Here is a 20,080-nt window from a genome sequence, read left to right on the forward strand (position 1 = left end):
CGCTTACCGGGAACCTGCTCTTCTGTTTGTCCTCCACCAAGTACCGGCCGCTGCAACTGGCTACCTTCCTCCTGGCTCGAGAAGAGCTCCTGGCTGCATGGCTCCAGGGATTCTGGGGTGTCTCCATCCGGCCCACCACCATCACTCCCGTTTTCCTCCTCCTCCTCTTCCTCCTCACCCCCCCACCGGCTCTGAAGTGTCCATGGTGGTGCTCGGAGTGGAGATGGGGTTAACCCCAAGTATCGCATCCAGCTCTTTATAGAATCGGCAGGTCACGGGGGGAGCACCCGAGCGGCCGTTTGCGTCGCGGGCTTTGCGGTAGGCACTCCGCAGCTCCTTCACTTTAATCCTGCACTGCAGGGCGTCCCGGTCATGGCCCCTTTCCATCATGTCCTTTGATACCTTCCCGAAGGTATCGTAATTCCTACGGCTGGAGCGCAGCTGGGACTGTACAGCTTCCTCCCCCCAAACACTGATGAGGTCCAGCAACTCGCCATTGCAACATGCTGGAGCTCGCTTGGCGCGTGGAGGCATGGTCACCTGGAAAGATTCGCTGATAGCACTCCACGCCACGCCTGGCTGAGCAAACAGGAAGGGGATTTTTAAAATTCCCAGAGAATGTAAAGGGTGGGACACATGGTTGGTTACCTGAGGCCAGGGCAGTAGAGTTTCAACTGATGACCAGAGTGGCTAGAACAGGAATTGCACTCCCTGCCTGATTCATAGATTCATAGATTCTAGGACTGGAAGGGACCTCGAGAGGTCATCGAGTCCAGTCCCCTGCCCGCATGGCAGGACCAAATACCATCTAGACCATCCCTGATAGACACTTATCTAACCTACTCTTAAATATCTCCAGAGATGGAGATTCCACAACCTCCCTAGGCAATCTATTCCAGTGTTTAACCACCCTGACAGTTAGGAACTTTTTCCTAATGTCCAACCTAGACCTCCCTTGCTGCAGTTTAAGCCCATTGCTTCTTGTTCTATCCTCAGAGGCTAAGGTGAACAAGTTTTCTCCCTCCTCCTTATGACACCCTTTTAGATACCTGAAAACTGCTATCATGTCCCCTCTCAGTCTTCTCTTTTCCAAACTAAACAAACCCAATTCTTTCAGCCTTCCTTCATAGGTCATGTTCTCCAGACCTTTAATCATTCTTGTTGCTCTTCTCTGGACCCTTTCCAATTTCTCCACATCTTTCTTGAAATGCGGTGCCCAGAACTGGACACAATACTCCAGCTGAGGCCTAACCAGAGCAGAGTAGAGCAGAAGAACGACTTCTCGTGTCTTGCTCACAACACACCTGTTAATACATCCCAGAATCACGTTTGCTTTTTTTGCAACAGCATCACACTGTTGACTCATATTTAGCTTGTGGTCCACTATAACCCCTAGATCCCTTTCTGCCGTACTCCTTCCTAGACAGTCTCTTCCCATTCTGTATGTGTGAAACTGATTTTTTCTTCCTAAGTGGAGCACTTTGCATTTGTCTTTGTTAAACTTCATCCTGTTTAACTCAGACCATTTCTCCAATTTGTCCAGATCATTTTGAATTATGACCCTGTCCTCCAAAGCAGTTGCAATCCCTCCCAGTTTGGTATCATCCGCAAACTTAATAAGCGTACTTTCTATGCCAATATCTAAGTCGTTAATGAAGATATTGAACAGAGCCGGTCCCAAAACAGACCCCTGCGGAACCCCACTCGTTATGCCTTTCCAGCAGGATTGGGAACCATTAATAACAGCTCTCTGAGTACGGTTATCCAGCCAGTTATGCACCCACCTTATAGTAGCCCCATCTTTGATACTACAAAGATTGCTAGCATGACACCACCTTTTTATTATTGAGCCTTATGTGGCACTAACATGCCTTGTCTTTTCTATTTAAAAAGGTATTCAAGGTAACCAGCTCTTTATCCCATCCAGGGGTTGACCTCAACTTTAGTTTTACTACATGTAAAGTGCTTAGTCTTTGCTGAGTCTTTACCTCAGGCTAGCTCAGGCCCATTAGTTACCCCAAGGTAATAAAACATTTTTTTTTTTTTAGCAGTGAAGATGAGGCTTGTGTAACATTAGTGCTCTGTGTTACTATCACAGGCAGCAGAAATCATACATGTGCACAATAGCCCTATGACAGCAGCCTGCATATGCAGCATGAAGGGTACTGAGATATAGACAGTGCCTTATACAGTAGAACCTCAGTGTTATGAACACCTCGGGAATGGAAGTTTATTGTTGTTCTTTCAAAAGTTTACAACTGAACATTGACTTCATACAGCTTTGAAACTTTGCTATGCAGAAGAAAAATGCTTTTAGCCATCTTAATTTAAATGAAACAAGCACAGAAACAATTCTCTTACCTTGTCAATTTTTTTTTTTTTAAACTTTTCCCTTTATTTTCTTAGTAGTTTACATTTAACACAATACTGTACTTGCTGCTTTGGGAGGAGAGAAGATGTCTATGCTGCTGCCTGATTGCGTACTTCCAGTTCCAAATGAGGTGTGTGGTTGACCGGTCAGTTCATAACTGTGTTCATAACTGAGGTTCTACTGTAAAAAAAAATTTGTAACATACTCTCTGCATTCAATAATTGATCCTTGAATTACAACATGTGATGATCATAAAACCGATCCAGAGAACATCAACAGTTTTCACTGCAATCAAAATTTGTATTTCCATTTCACCAGAGTATATCATATTTGGGTATACCCTAAAATAAAGCTATTCATTCTGTCTAGTCCTGGTTCTGCCCCAGTCACATTAACCTTTGCAGTTTGGCAGCTTAACAAAGGGAGAGAGCATCTGTGCGTTCCAGAGTTGAAAAAGAGAGATGATAATGACAACTCCATCTCCTACTTCTTAAGAGTGTAATACAGCTTGAAAAAGGTGTCCCTCATCATTTGAGATGAGTAATCACCAAACTAGGTCACAAGTAGGGTCACCAACATTGTAATTTAAAAAGAGGACTGTTACTCTCAGCACCCTTACCCCACCCTCCTCATGATATTATTAATTATTATTTTCATCATCAATCAGCAGCAGCAGCATTATTATTAATGCTGATAAATAGTAATAATAAGTCATTCTCCATGGGAGGCAGGTGAAATGCCAGCTAGGGGAGGCTAGCGCCCAGCCCCGCCCTTCCGCCTGAGGACCCGCCCCTTCTGCCCTCCCCCGCCTGAGCCCAGGGTCCACCACCCCCTGCCCCAGGCTAGCACCCCTCCAGCCCTACCCCACCCCCCAGTGCCAGGAGCACTGGCAGCATGGCCCCAGCCCGAGCCGGGGCCACCGCACAGGGGAGCCACATAAGGGACCTGGGGGCAGAGTGTGGGCATGGCCACGCATGGTTGTTTGGGGAGGCACAGCCTCCCCCAACCTATGATACCCGCCACTCATGCCACCTACATTTGCCAGGAGCATTTCTTGCTGCTTTTTGCAGCACTCAGCGACTCCCAATCTTGTTGTACAGAGATGAAAAAAAAATAAAAATAAAGGGATGTCTCTTGTAATAAGGGACTCTTGACAACCCTAGCACAAGTCATCTCACCAGATTCTCTCTTCAGCTTCATTCAGACTTCTCCCTAATTTGCTCACTTAGCTACTAATGTGTAAGTAAAGAGATACATTTAAAGGCACACCATCAGTTGGGCCCACATATCACCTTAAACAACTATACGCAGAAGTATCTTAATTTGAGTATTAATATTATATCTACATATTGGTATTTGCTACACCAGCATTCTCTCCAAAAGGTATAGAGAGACTTTGCAAGAAGCAAATCATGTGCATAATTACTATAATATAAGTGTGACTTATATTACCTTTTATAAGTTATCTTTTACAACTTATGCCATAGATATAAACCTTATATCTTGATCTCAAAATATAAGTTTATTTTTAATAAGGCTATTTAATAAATTGATAATTGGATCTATTCTACACTTTAAAAGGGGCTAATTACATCAGAACTTACTAATGAATTTTAGGAATAGGAGTAATGTCTGTACAGTGCTTTAGAAGAAAGGATAAAATAATTACTTTTTAAAAATTAAAGCATTGGGTATTTTATTTAAATTGATTTTTCTGTATATGTTGCTAGTTCTTCACTTCCACCCCATTTTCAGTTCAAAATTACTGAAGAGTATGTCTTGTACTTGTTTACTACTTGTTAGCAGAACTGCAATTTTTACACAGAGATTTGAAAATTCAATATATCACAAGGTGGTATTGGTTGCAAATATAGCACGAGCTATTTGTTTATCAGATTTGTATATTATGTTCTTCTAGTAAGAATATTAATAAGGCCCTGGGTTTGCCTTGTTAAGCATAGATTAGTATCTTAAGTGTGAAACACCTTTACAAAAAAAAAAAATCTCTGTGGATAATATGATCACAGTTGTTCAAACCAGTAAGTAAAATGTACATACATGACCTGAACAACCTACAAATAGCAAAGCAAACCTTAGTTAGGAGGTCATCTTCTGATGGAAGTTCCCATGTAAGTTCAATTATTATAGTTCAATTAGCATGATGAAACTTAGTGAAGATTACTGTAATTAAAATCATTGGCATGCATAGATTGCTCCCTTTTTAAAAAGCATTTGCTAAGAATTTCTGACATTCTTTGCTTAAACAACCCACGTGAAAAATATTTGTCATTCTTTATCCTCCTTTATTTCCCCTACATAACATTTAGTGTAAAAGGGCTACTAAAAATATATCTTTTTTTAAATAAATTAAAAATACCCCACCAAGGCAATTTAAACACAAATATTTGCATCCCCATGAGAAATGTTTGAGTTTTTTTACAATCCAATTGTTTGGGGGGGGGGGGAATTCCTCTGCCGTTGAGTGAAAGATCCACACAAGCAGCAAAACTTACTATACAAAGCAGACACACACTTTTATCATCATCTCTTTCAATGTCAAATATTTGTATTACCATAGTGTTTAAAGGCCCTAACAAGGATCAATGTGTTCAATGCCATACAAAATTAAAGATGCTTTCTCTATTCTCGAGAATTTAGAATCCGAGGCCCTGATCCTGCAGACCCATATCTGCCCAGATAGAGCCCAACAGAATTCAACCACAAGGGTCTACCCACGTTGATTACAAGATCAGGGCCTAAGGGCAGCAATAATACTTAAGTGTTAGGACACAGGTGCAAATTCTGATGTTGATAGTGTCACTTCAACGAAAGAGCATAGTCATAGTTGTGTGCAAAGGGCAAAGGTCAAAAGGCAATTAAATCTAGAAACTTCAAACATTCTCAGCATTACCCAGAAAATATTAACTTCACCCTTTCTGTCTTACAAGGTCAAGTAGTAACACTATTTTTAACTGCATCATCACCTCAAGTCACAGAGCACACAAATGCAGATCATCTGCAATAGGTAGACTAGCCGTATTATTTGTACTATAACTGGTTCTAAATTTCCATGGGGTGCTGGCTGGAGCTGCTGGTTTTATTGAGAGGAGTTCAGTTTTCCCTCTGATCGTCTTTTTTCTAATTCTGGAATATTTCAACTCTTGGCCAAGTTGGCTAGTGTCTCTTCTGTTACATTTTTTAGTTCTGGTTAACTTAGTTAAGTGTAGAAAAAGTAAAGCTAAGAGAGAATTTGTTGCTGTCTTTCCTATCTCAGTGCTTCCATGGCCTCCCCCCACTAGTGTAGCCAAGCACTCAGGAGAACTGAAGAACTCCAGGATTACTTCTAAATTAAATGGTTTGCAATTAAGAGTCATAACTAGAGCGGGTCAGGACTTTTCCCAGAACAGTTTTTCATCTGAAAATGCCAATTCATCAAAACCAGAGTGTTTCAGTGTGGTTTCAACAAACTCTAAATGAAATACAGAGTGCTTTGACAGAAACCTGCATGGTTTCCCACCAGCTTACCGGCCGGGCCACTGGAGACCCCAGGGCTTCCAGCTCCCTGCCACAGAGCCAGGAGACTGGAAGCTCTAGCTGTCAGGGGCTGTCAGGATCTAGGCTCCACAGCAGAGAGTCTGGTAGCTCTGAAAGCTGCAGCTTGAGATGGGACTCTCGGGGCTTCTAGGCTCTGTGTTCCACAGTGGGGGCCTCCTCTGACTCCTGGAGTCTGGGGAATCCCCAGGAGCCAGAAGCAGCCAGCTGCTCTGTTTCATTTGGTGGCAGAGGAGAATAAATCTAAAACGTTTGATTTTTCTGAAATGAAATATTTTCAGAATTTCCTTTCTGCACGTATTAAAAAAAATTTATTTTTGCTCCGAATCAGAAAGATAACTTGTTTGAAATGCTAGATTTGCCTTAGAATTTAATATTGCTAACAGTTTAAGCTAAACGCTAACATGTTATTATTCAGTGGGCTATTTCAAAGTTGTCATTCATTGTAATATTTCACTCAAGAAGTGATTATCCTATTGTTAAGGTGGCTGTTTGGGATCATTGTATTCACCACTGGTCACAGCTCCCAAAAGGGAAGAGCCATAGGTACCAAATCCAGTCGGCCTTGCTGAGTATTCTGTGGTGCACACGGGACTGTAGCTCTGGGCCTAGTATGAGAGTGGGAGAATCACAGGGTTCCACCCTAGGAAAGCAAAGGAAAGAAGACCCATATCTGACGGGGATGCACTCAGAAGAAACCATACGGGAAAGAGGTGCAGCTAGCTCTGAATTGTGATACAAGGTAACGGATTTAATAGAACAGATGGTGCTGGGCTGTTACATTACCCTTATTTATTTTAGAAAATAATTTGCTACAGTATCCCATGACAGCCCAAGACTGGCAAATCCAATATCACAGTGGATGGAGGAAGGGAGAGGGAACAGTATACAAGTAAGGAGCATTATGCAAACGTTCTGCACATTAACTGCATCTTTACAACTGATAGTGAATAGCACATCTAAAATTTTACACCAGCAATAACCTTCCAGGTCCCTGTGGGCTTGCAAACAGGTGAGTTTTCCATCAGTTCATTGCTATCTTGGATCAACTTTCAAAGATATATCAAAAGCTAGTCCATTTAGAGCTCTTATTCATTGTAGTGCATCAACAATATTTCACCTAAAGGAACAAGGTAAAGAACATTCTGCAGTAGCTGGAGTTAGAGGCAGAATAGCAAATATTCACAATGAGCAGATGTTGCTAAAAAGTTTTGTTACACTAGGGCAGTGTTTCAGTAATGGTGTTGGGAACAGCCTCCTTTCCTTGCCAATATCCTCTGTTGCTGGTACTCAAGAGACCTGATGCTTAGCAGGTATGTATAGTACACAGCAGCTGGTTGTTCAAATTGACTGTAGTTAGATTTGTTGAAATATACACAGAAAAGCAATAAACAAGGAGGCATTTTTCCTGCAAGCACCTAATCTGTCACTTACATTAATACGTAAAGCAGCGGTAAATGGCAGAAATAGCCAACACATACTTCATTTTAGTCACACTTGATTATTCACTCTGGTTCTCTGCAAATCCAATGGATTTTATGTTCTTGTGCCACCTGGGATGTGAGGAGATCGGCTCATGGTCCCCTCGCTCCCTGCCTATAAAGTCAATTGTTAACAAGATCAATATTTAAGTTATCTTTCAGAGGCAGTCCAATACCCCACTAATGTAAAGTGGTAGGGATAGGCTGAGAAAAGCTGAGTTCACACATTTTATGAGTACTGTTTCAGGTTCTCTAGCTACAGCAGATGCAGCACTAGTTTTCACTCAGTTCCTATGTAGAAGGTTTTCTTCACAACCACAGGGGATAAAAATCTTTAATTTTAAATTAAAAGCTTAGGTGACTCATCATCAGCATCTGCAGAATCTATGTCTGAGAAACAGCAAAGTATAAAGCAGAACAATAATGTCTGCATCTATACTGGCCAACTCGGTGAATTAAATTCACCATCAAGTACAGCTTTGTTGGTGGTAGGCATGATATAAACTCTACTCTATACAGGACTGGACCTTTTTTACTGTGAAGTTTGCTAGCACTGACAGTCTAAATGAATGAAAAGCTAGCGAAACACGTGAAGAGTTTATAAGAATGGTCAGAATTAAATACATTATTTAAAATAAATTAAATAAGTTAAGTGAAAGTACAAAATGAGAACCCACTGGCTAGACTGGAACCACCAACAAACAGGACAATCTGATTTAGCACACAGACACAATACTCTATGTATACTCCTATGAGAGTAAACATAGTGAAGGACTTCACCAAAGTATGAATGTTCTTATTGGTCTCAGTATTGTTGTAGTCATGTCAGTCCCAAGGTATTACAGAGACAAGGGGGTTCAAAAGCTTGTCTCTCAGACCTAAAAAAGATATTCCCTCACACATCTTGAATGTCTCGCTTATGGTCTCAGTATTTCTGGGGCTGTTGGCAATATATGAAAACACGATCAATGACTGGTATTTCTAGGCTGCACACATCACTAATATTTAAGCAAAGCACCAGTCTGATACTGTACTCAATTCAGGGGGCAAATGTAAAAGCTGGACTGAAAGACAACATGAACTGTTTATGTCAAAACACAGTTGTTGACCACTATACTCATAGGAGGACACTGGTCTTATACTTATGAAGTACAAACATTTTAATCCATAAACAGGTTACATACTGTAAAGAGGATACCAAAAAAAGCTCTAGATGATAATGGGGATAATGCATTTTACAAGAAGGTCAATATCATTAAGAGCTACTGGTGAACAACGCTTATATTTGGGGGCAATAAAAGCCATATTTAATTGGACATTTTGGTAGGACACTGACAATCAACCATTTCCCTGCTGGGCACTTCTTTTGGGGAAGCATGTAGAATGAACATGAGGATATCAATCCACAACACCTTTCACAGGTTTCTTCATACATCCTGGCTATAAGTATACTATGAGAAAACCAGAGATTAAGCCAGGGACAGCCATTACCACCAAGACTCAAGTAAGCTTTAGAATTCTCATTACCTCCTTCTAGCGTATCATTAAACCCATTCTATTTTATCTGTCTTTTAAAGAATTTCTAAATTGGTCAGTCTTGGAACAGACTCAGCTTCTTTGTAACAATGCTGTAAGCAACATGGCAGCTAAACACACTGCACTGGTGTGAGAACTTGTGGAAAGAAACTAGACAACTGCCTAATATCATCCCAAAATGGGCAGCAGAGCTGTGATTCTGAGACTAGAGGTCCTGAATATGATTGATCTGTCCAAACAACTAGCCAGTGAAGCAGAGACTGGCCTTTTCTATTCTCCATCTCTTCCTCCTGTATGAGTTTAATCGCATCTGACCTCAGAGGCTGATTCATTTTAAAACTAAATTGTGGGTCAACAGTTAACAAGCTCTCTCTTTTCTTTCCCCCCCACACTTATCCAAGCAGCACATTTGGTATTATCCAGAGGCTATGGGAAAATCCAGATAGAGAAACACTCAATGCAAAAGAGGAAGGAATTTCTCCAAAATTGATATTCCTTTAACTTTTGATTTCCAGGTATTTTTGTCATAATTGCTTTTATTTAGAGCATGTTTAATAATTTTTAGAGGATATTTTTGATTGGCTGCTTATAAGTGAACAAAAGTCCATTAAAAAAAACTTCCACCTAAAATTATTAAGTGTTGTGGTAGTAAATAGGTGACTAATTACATCTTTGAGTTCCACATCCAATCAATACAACAGTAAGAACTGTTTGTTATTGAGAACAGGCGGAATCCTTAGTTTCTGTTTACTCATCATTTAGCAGAAGAATGAAAGAGATAGTCTTCAAGTTGTTACTACAAGGGTGCTGCATTCCTTACAAGCCAAACAGTGAGAGATATGCAAACCTGGGATACACCTATGGGCAGAGATTACTTATCAGTGATTCCTATGATGGGGTAAAGACTAGTGGCTTAATTTTCAAAACTATTTTGTACCCACAAATTTCACTAATGTCAATGTGATCTCTGGGTACTCAGCACTTCTGAAAATCATGCCATAAATCTTCATAAACTGGTTTAGGGAAAGGTTATGTAATGTGTAAGAACTCTTCCTAGCTGCCAAGATATAGGATGAGTAGCAGCTGTAGGGAGAACAAAAAAAAAATACAATTGCCATAAAAACACAGAATTATATCTTCGGATGGAGAAGGCAGATGCAGAGTCAGAAACAGATGCCAACACCCATGTGAGAGGAATTAAAAGTGACTTTATGTTAAGGCCTTGTCTGCACTGTGGATTTGACCCACTTACAACCATTGGTGGCCAGCAACCATTGCAGCTTCACAGTCTAAACCGAATGTAAACAGGGTAAAGCATTATAAGCTATGATTTGCGCCAATTCAGCTTATGCGGACTTCAACTTGGGTTAAGCAGCAGCACAAATTAACAGCTTAGTTTGTCTACACTGGGGCCTAGGCCATTGCATCAGTGCAGCTACACTGGTAGCTGGACAGAGATGGCTGAGATCAAGACAAGTTCTTTATAGGATTTTGAGAAAGTGCAACACTAGAAACTTTCTAGCCCATCTAGTGATATTTATTAATATTAGTCTACGGCATGTTTATGCTCATCTCTATTTTCTTCTAATAAAAAAACAATTAAGAAACTGAGCAGGACTCTGCTGAGTTAAACTAGAGTTCACCATTGCTAGACCTTCCTGAAAGAACAAAACTCACTTCTCATCTTTGGGAAGGTGAAATGTCAGTAAGGCATAGTCACTGAAGACCCATTACACCACTGCTCAAAGAGTTCTGTGAAGATGCTGGGAGTTGGTTACAGGGAGCACAGAACTGGAACACCAAAAGTTGAAATTGAGATCAAGATTGCCTTGACATGATTGGTACATCTAGTGACCCTGAAGTCTATGGGCCCTCAGCCAGTTATCTCTACTAAATCCTCCCCCCAGCCACATTTGACATGCATTATCACTACATCTCACAATCAGGTCAAGTTGGGCATAGAGCTGTATGTCTAGTAAATGCACTGTAACTAAAATAGAATCAATTGGGAAAAAAAACCTAAACAAATGCAATCTCATGGCTGATGTTATACAGTCACAGAAGGTAAACTTTAAGTTATATTTCCCAGCTAGAAAATTCAGATTGAGTTCCTGGTTCTATTCAAACATTCCTTGACCATTATTCTCCCCAGGCACTCATAACTTCCTTGAACAATTCTTTTGGGGCTGAAATTTTCCACGTTTGGCTTCACTCCAAATGATTTTTTCCATGCAAGTTTGAACAGAACGCACTTTGCCCATATGTTCCAGTCATAATGACATTCTGATCACTCCATTTGAATCTTCCAGCTTACCTTGCTTTGTGAGCTCATGTACTGAAGTCCGCTCAAATGTGAATAAAATCAATTCAGTAGTTTTAAAGTTACAAATGTTTGAAGTACAGAATTGTGCATGCACATAAGTCTTTTTGCAGGAGAAATGAAGCAGAGGAATGTATTTTCAGGATCAGAATACACACAAGCTTACCATGAACTCAGGCATTATACAAGGTACCATATGTGCTCAAGAGAAAAAAGTTTTTTGCTTCACAAAACAAAGCTGCAACCTGACTTGAGCGTGTAAAATGTAAAACAATATTATATTTTTAAAAACTGGTTGTCTGATACAAATTCAACTGTAAACAACAATGCCTGCTGTCATGGTCAATCAATACGCAGTGGTTAGTTTAAAGCAAAATGCAAAGTAGATGGTGTTGAGGAGGGGGAAGGGCTTTCTAGAGAACAACAAAAAGTAGGTGGACCAAAAGGGAAAAAAGATATGCATGACTGTATACAACTGTTAATGTCCATTAATTTTCTAGGTCTAATCATCTAAAATGTCCCTGCTAAAAAAAAAAAAAAGTGATTTAAAAAAAAAAACAAAAAAACACTTATCTAGAACTAACAGGACAAACTACGCAGTAATAAAAATATATATACACACACATTTAGTTTAGGTATGAGTCCATCGGAGAAAGGTATCTGATATTTTATAATACAATCCTCAAGAGCACACAGTTGGAATTTAAATTTTTATGCTCTTGCTAAGCACTTAAATGCCACAAAGGACTGTGTCTATGTCTCCACAGTTTACACAGATTAATTTAGATTGACATAATACAAGGACAAACCTGGTAGATCTGGCCATACAGAAACATTGCATTTCCTAGGATATACTGCACTGTTATTTCCCTTCCCCATCCCCCAAGATGGACAAGTATAAATAGCTCAAGAAATTCATCCAAATAAAGTATACCAGGAGATGGATATGCCATGCTATCAGAACATTACAGTTGACTGCTATATTTCCAAAACACATATCCTTGATGAGAGGACACACTTAAGTTGGTATTGGGCATTGCAATACAAGTCTATATTGTTGAAATCAAATACGTTCAGCGTTCAGTAAAAATATCAACATGCTAGAAACAGACCCTGCTGGGCAAGTGTTTAAGTATGGTCTAATCCCATTGTTCCCAAATTTGTTACGACACTGCGACTCCACAACAGATATTTTAAATCTTGAGTGACACCCTACAACCAAATACTTTTTTTTTTTAAACCGACTCGTCACTAGAGTCAAGAGTTCAGGACACTAGATTCAAGAAGGACACGAGTTTCTGACTATTCAATTACACGAAGTTTAATATTAGAATATTCTATTTTATATATTCTAATCTAATCCAGGGTTTTAAACTATAATTTGAAAACATGAATTTTTTTGTATGTTCAGATACAGTCTAAGATTCTAGCGAGAAGAATGGGCCTGTTTCAAAATGTATAGTTTTGTAATGTTTGGTTGAATCTGATAGTGCTGGAGTTTAAGTTGTTTTCCCAAGTTTAAACCATTTTTGTGTTTAGTTTTCACAGAAATCATTGCTGAAAAGCCAGACTCAGAGTTGCTGGAAGCACACTGAAACAATGTGTATTCACTGCCTGAGATTTTACAACATTAACAACATCGAGGGCCTTATGTACTTAAGGATGCAATTTCTTTGATACCAAAGCTTAGCAATGAACCATGCAATGTTTCCAAATTGCTGCTGACTCTTTTCTTCACTCACGTTGCAACTCCACTGTTCTTTCAGGTCATGGTTACTGCCCCTACAGTGTGTAGCCCCAAATACGCACTATGAATTTATCAAGGATCTTGAATATTTCTTCACTGGCTGTTTGGACTCTGATTGCTTTGCCAAATAAAAGTGTTTCAGCGATTGTACCTTCTTTGACAAATATCAGGTAACACAGAAGCTGAGCCAGGTTGGCTATATCTGTGAAATCAAGCTGCAGTGCAAAATATTGACTCTCAACATGTTCTACTCATTTTCTGCAAGGTCAACAGTGCTCCTATTTGCCACAGGAATCGTTTTCAGTGCCATAGCTGCTCGTTTCCCAGTCATAATTCTACACGCCTATTGCCACTGAAATTAGGAGGATCTCATCAATAGTGAGGGTTTGTTTGCCTTTTGCAATTTGCTTGACCACAACATAAGATGCTTTTAAGGCTTGCTGAGGAACAGTTGATTCTTTAGACATGACTTATTGCCACTTTTAACTCTTTTTGTGTCTGAAGGAAAAACCATCACAGTTCTCATTTAAAAATTCCAGGTGTTTGGTTTGTAAATGTCACTGTAGTTTCCCTGGCCTCATACTTCACAAATGACATGTTGTGGCTGTGTATTTTCTGCAGTAGTATCAAGACACGAAAATCCACACATAATGAAACTACCACGTCTGCTAGTGCTGGTGCTTCCACTGGGACCATTCTTGTCCTTTCGCTCCAGCAGGGGGCGTTTAGCAGAAAGCCTTCCTGCTGAACATTTCCCCCTGCAGGAACAGAGGGCACAGAGAGGCTCCCAGCCCCAGCAGCAGCATAAGGCTCAGACCCATGGATAAGATGCAGGTGATTTTTAAGCCTAGTTTAATAGCCTCATATTTAGAATTTTTTTCCCCCAGCCACTTGTAGCTCCCCCATGACCCCTTCAGAGCTCCCCAAGGGAGTTTAGGAAGCACTGGTCTAATCACTGTGGAACAGGTGGGGCAAGAAGGCAAACAATAGAATCTTTCTAATACAGTGGAAGACAAAGAATTTGTCAAGATACTTTATTTTAATTATCATTAGGTTTTCACTATCTACCTCTTATATACACAACTTTTTCATCCACAAATCTCAGTGCTTTACAAAAGGAGGTCAGTGGGGAATATTTTACATGTGGGGAAACTGAGGCACAGAAAGTGACTTGCCCAGAGTCCCTGAGCAAGTTAACCCAGGTTTCCCAAGTCCTCGTCCAGTGGTCTAACCACTAGGCAACACTGCCTCTCTACATGGGACTGTCTGAACCAAGAATGGCACCACTGCCTTCATCATGTTACTCCAATGTGAAGCTTCCAAGCATGGTAACAGCTATCCCTCTGGTCACTACATCACTGCAAGACAACTTCAGAGGAGGATACACCATTACTGTCAATTTTTAAATCAAGGCTGGATTTTAAGATATGCTCTAGTTCAAAAGGAATTACTTTGGGGAAGGTTTATGGCCTGTGTTATACAGGAGGTCAGACTAGATAATCACAATGGTCCCTTCTGGCCTTGGAATCTATTAATCTAAAGCATCAGAGGGGTAGCTGGGTTAGTCTGGATCTGTAAAAAGCGACAAAGAGGTGCCACAGGACTCTGTTGCTTTTTAATCTAAAGCATAAGCCCTTAAATATTAGCCATTGCAAAAAAGTGACTTCTGAACTACATTAGTGAAAAAACCATCCACCTACTGAAGTATCTGGAAGAAAATTTAAAAACAAAAAACCCACAATGACTCTCTTTCCCAAGACTGAGCAAAGTATTTTCAAGGCAAACATGAACAAGAGTCTCGTATCAATTCACAATTTGTAATAGATATTTTAACAACAACTAACTCTGACATCGTGCTTTTCATCAGTAGATCTCAAAGCAGGTCACTGAGGTCCATATCATCATCTCCATTTTTTAAATAGGGAAACTGAGGTAGAGAGCGGTGAAGTGACTTGCTGAAGGTCACACAACAGGCAAGTGGCAGAGCCAGGAACAGAACCCAGGTTTCCTGAATCCCAGTCCAGTCTATCCATTCGGCCATACAGTACAACTGACCAAGTAATTGCCAGTTTCTTCATCATCAAATCAAGGTAATGGAAACTGTACTGCTTTGCAAAGTACAGAAATTCTTATATTTTGGTATCTAAAATATGTAATCTCCATGCCTTCTCATTAAAAAAGGAACTGTGGCAACAAATTCATCTCTTCTGGCCTGAGTCTGACTCAGATCCAGAAAGATCTTCCCATTTTCAAGCACCATTGTTTGTGCAGCATGAGCATCTTTTTTATAGTAGAAAAAAATACTAAAAGAAAGTTTGTTGCACAGAGCTTACAGAGGCTCCTTCAGGATTCTAGATACTTTTAGAGAATGCCGACAATTGCTAGAGCCCATGTCATAATTGGTGTCCTACAGTATATATTTCACTTGCAAATTCAGTGAAATGGGATGTAAAAACTCCCCACATATACCGCTTCCCTGCAGCTGGCAAAGGGGATAGGGAGAAAGAAGACTGAAGTTTTTCCCTCCAACTAGAAAAACAGAGCTTCCCTCCAACTCTCAGGGAGGTAAGTTTGTCTTTATACACATATAATGTAACTGCAAAGCTATTCAACAATGTATCCCATGAAGACTGCTCTCCTCTGCAGGGCCGGCTCCAGGAACCAGCCGACCAAGCACGTGCTTGGGGCGGCCAATCTTGGGGTGGCGGGGCAGCGCTCGGGTTTTGGTTGGTTGGTTGGTTTTGGTTCGGTGGGGCGGCGCTCGGGGTGGGGTTGTTTTTGTTTCGGCAGGGCTGCGCTCGAGGGGCGGGGGTTGTTACGGCGGGGCGGCACTCCTCTGCCATTGACGTGCTAAGGGACTCCAGGTCACACAATTTCCCCAGGTGTAAAATGGATATCTTCCCAATCTCAGAGGGTTGTTTTAACCTTTAATTCATTATTTAGCTAATGCTCTGGGTTCTTGAATGAAAGCTACTGTTGACATGCAAGTACATAGTTTAATGATGCAGAGAAAGTCTCCATTAGGAGGAACCAGGAGCAACAAATGGCAGGAATCCCATGCATCCAAAGGCAATTTTCCACTGGATAATTTTAAAAGTAGGTCAAAATTTGGGCCTGAGCTACTTATAGTTTTAACAATGCAGTAGTAGAACTCACAGGAATAATGTTGAGTTGAGAAGAATCCAAAGAACAAATTGGGGCAAAATTCTTTTTCCTATTCACATTTTAGAAAGTGGTGGTGGGTTTTGTTTGGGGTTTTTGTTTGTTTGTTTTTTGTTTTTTAAAAAAAAAAAACACAACTTGTAAATAAATTCCTCAAATTGCTTGATGTCTAATTACAGCTCATGAGAAGCGGTGCGAGGTTAGGTTGAGGGATTTCCTCCCAGCCTGTAATGATTCTTTGCAAGGCTTTGAAGCGGGATATGGAAAGTTCCTACAACTTGTACATTTCAATTTTTCAGAGTTTATTTTTAAATGACTGCTACAATTTAAAAGTCATGATCATGACTGGATAAAGAACATGTCAAAGGAGTGGACTTATAATACACCAAAGATATACATTAAATGATTTCCAAGATTCTCCTACCAGTAGTTTTATTATGTCTCAAAGGAAAAAAAAGTTTAATAAATTTTAACCTAAGCAGACTTCTTTTTAACTCCCTAGTTTTATATGGAATAAAAAGCTCTGTCTTGTTGGTACATCAATTTAGTGACCTAAGACATTAATTTCAGCAGAAGCAGGCTGAGAATACAATTTTTGGCCTCAATAATAAAAAAAAAAATCTGTTAATTAAACTTACACAGGATCCAGCTCCAATGTGGTATCTAAAACCAACCAAAATTCCTTATTAACATGGTAAAAATCCAATGTACAGAACGTAACTTTGGCAATGAATTTTCAATCATTAATAGCTCCACAAGAGAATCTAAAGCAGCTTTATACCATTACTCAGAATATTTGCATAGAAGAGAGCAACATGCAGTCTTGTCAATCCTTAAGGCAGAATCATCCAATGATTAGAGTAAAGTGCACTTTAAAAGGAGTTCAACTTGAAAAATATTTTCAACATTCAATAATTTTCAATCTTCACCTTAAAAAAAAAATACACCATCACTGTTCCCACATGATTACCAATGACCTATTCACAGCACCCTCAGGATGAAACAAATACGTGTCAGACATCATAAAAACTAGTAGGTCTTAACTGTAACCCCATATTTTGATGTTTGAGCTAACACCTTTCCAATAGGCAAAGCTTGTTTAAGAAAACAGGAAAAATGGCATAGGTGATGGCTTACTAAGGGCTGTGTGAAGTGTATAAATGCACATTAGAGGGTTGAAAATGTATTTCAAATTTTAACAAAAAGTAGGGATAAGTTTTTCCACAAACTTTTTCATGAAAAATATCTCCCTCCTTTCCCTCCCTCCCAAAACCAGCTCCAATGGTAATAGTTCAAGATCTTTTTTTAATTGGGTGTCCTGTATTCCTATCAGTTACAAGTCACAAAGCATCAATTCTGGCCACTTATAAACACTTCCAGTTTTTCATTCTCCAAGTTCCATGACAAAAATAAATAAATAAATAAAATCTAAAAATTCACTTACATGAAAATTAATTCTTAAGAGAAAAAAAAAAATGAGCACAGGCAAATGGAGGGTTCCAACATGGAATATATCCAAACCAAAAAAGAACACATTAAAATAGTAAATCAAATTAATCTGGCATTAGTTTAAGCCATTTTTGGATTTTCACTTTATAATCCAAGTTATTGCCAAGTCAACAACAAATCAATCCTTGGTGTTTCAGACTTTGCAATGGGGATTGCTTTCTCCTTTATTCTGTTAGAAGACAAGAGTAACAGGGAGGGAATTCTTCAGTGTAGCTGTGTTCTTGTCTTGGAGATATTCATAGAGTACAGTAAACAGTTATAGTAAAAGTAGTATTTTCTTAGGCCCTGGTCCTGCAAAGATTCACATATATACTTAATTGTATGCACTCTGAGTAGCCCTATTCACTTCAATGCAGGTGTTAAGCATATACATAAACCTTGCAAGATTATAACCTCACTCAACACATCTATTCTCTGTTTTTTCAGAATCATTTATTTTATAGTAGTGCCTAGAGATCCCTATCAGGGATCAAGGTCTCATTTTATTAGGTAGTCTACACACATAAGAAAGACAGTGCCTGCCCCGATACACACCTATAAAACAAATGGACAAAATCAAGTGATTTGCAGACATAGCAAATTTGATGTAAAATCAGTGTAAAAATCTATAGAGCCACTACAAAGAGCTCCTCTCAAGTACAGAGGGTAGAGGTGCCAGAGCAGGCGAGATGAGGGAGGGCTAGGGGGCCATGTCCCCATCAATTTTTTCCTGCCTTAAGGGTGAGCGACAGGGTGGGGCAGAGAGGAATGAGCAGTGGGCAGCGCTTGGGGGGGAAAAAGCAGAAGAAGGGGGGGGGGGGGGCCACGGTTCAGGCACCGGTGGGCCCCACCCACACACTTCTCGCCCACCCACACACTTCTCGGGAGCTTCCAGCACTCCTGACAGAGGGCAGCATCAGTGAAAGATAAGGCTGGTTGAGGGAAAGTTAAACTAATGTGCAGTAATGGTAGCATTGTTTCCACAGAGGAGATAGGGGTTGTGTTTGTTTTTTTAATTAAAAGGTACATTTTTACTGCTTTGTACTTTTGTTAGCAATGCAGAGCTAATGTAGTTAAGAGGCATAGTCTTGATTCCACTCCTCCTTGTGAATCCTCAGAACAGTTCACCAAGTTCCGTTCACTGACACCTGAGTTTGAACAGTTATCATAATGAGAACCATAGGTCTGCAAGCGATTAATCTGGCCTGGATAACCTTTATTATGAATAATAGTGCATGAAAAGAGACCCTACCTTGTGTTTGCGTCAGTGGTATTTAAATGAATATCTTGGTGACGATCCTCAGAGGAGCCTAAGCAAGTTAGGCACCCAAATCCCACTGAAATTCAACCCCTGTTGGTATTCTGAGCACATTTACATGGAAATCAAGATAACTGAAAATCAATGCTATTTTTACAGAGCTGCTTTTCAGAGCAGAACAAAACTAAGTTATGCTAGTTACAGGCCTTAAGACATAATGGTCATTTTTCATAAAAAAAAAACATTAATATCACTTAAAATTTGCATGTATCTTAGCCCATATTTGACCTTCATCTTCATAAACAGCCAAGATGTAGCTAACAAAGTTGCATCAGTGTATGAAACCAATAAAATCCCATTCCAGATATACTCCAGCAGTGCACACACAACAGCTTTTACTATATTAAACATGATTTTAGTGAAACAATACTACCTCTGCAGCAGGTAAAGTTATATTCTGAAACCAAAGAATGCTGAAACAAGAAGACAGCATTCAGACAGACTAGTGGCATGATCTGGATGAAAAACTGCAGATTTTGCATTATCTTAAATAATCTCTATTATTCTTGAATTTTACCTCAATTTTTCTCCCCCTTTGTTATTTAACTATTATATCATTCAGTTCCGTAAAGCACTTTGAGTACAGCATGCATGACAGAGAATATGCAAAATAAAGTTGTCTTGTATTACCTTTCTTGGCTACTATTTTCTTGCTCAAAAGAAACATGAGTTTTACAAAATAAATTCTCTTATTTGTTTTAATAATCCAATAATACTAAAAAATTAAAGTTTACTTTTCACCATTAATGTTGCATTTACCTTTTTTATCACACTCAAGTTTGGACAATAAAAGTAAGTTGGCTGGTCAATTTCACTTTCCCCTTCTCATGCACAAGTACAATGATGTCACGTTCTGATTTCCAGGGCTGTAAGGGAATGCATAGTAACTTAGTTTTTAAGTGACATGAAATAATTTTATTTAAAAAAACTTAATAGAAAACTATTAACATTAAATGTAAAATAATAATGAGGCTTTGACATATTTTAGATCTGTTTCATGAGAACAGTATCAGAGGGGTAGCCGTGTTTGTCGCTTTTTACAGATCCAGACTAAGAGTCCTGTGGCACCTTATAGACTAACAGACGTATTGGAGCATAAGCTTTC

General features: G+C 39.6%; 1 protein-coding gene across 2 annotated transcripts in view; it reads right to left on the minus strand.

Moving 5' to 3' along the window:
• The window catches only part of ELOVL7 (ELOVL fatty acid elongase 7), a 54,236-nt gene that overhangs the window by 30,529 nt on the left and 3,627 nt on the right, over window positions 1–20,080 (minus strand). The window contains exon 2 of one of the 2 annotated variants that reach the window (XM_026649249.2): window positions 19,735–19,841. The exons of the other annotated variant lie outside the window; for it this stretch is intronic. The gene's annotated coding sequence lies outside the window, so the exon portion shown is untranslated. The remainder of the gene's footprint in view (window positions 1–19,734; window positions 19,842–20,080) is intronic. 2 annotated transcript variants of the gene reach the window in all.

Source organism: Terrapene carolina, unplaced genomic scaffold, assembly GCF_002925995.2.
Source record: "Terrapene carolina triunguis isolate 2854851 unplaced genomic scaffold, T_m_triunguis-2.0 Scaffold69, whole genome shotgun sequence".
Lineage (NCBI taxonomy): Eukaryota > Metazoa > Chordata > Testudines > Emydidae > Terrapene > Terrapene triunguis.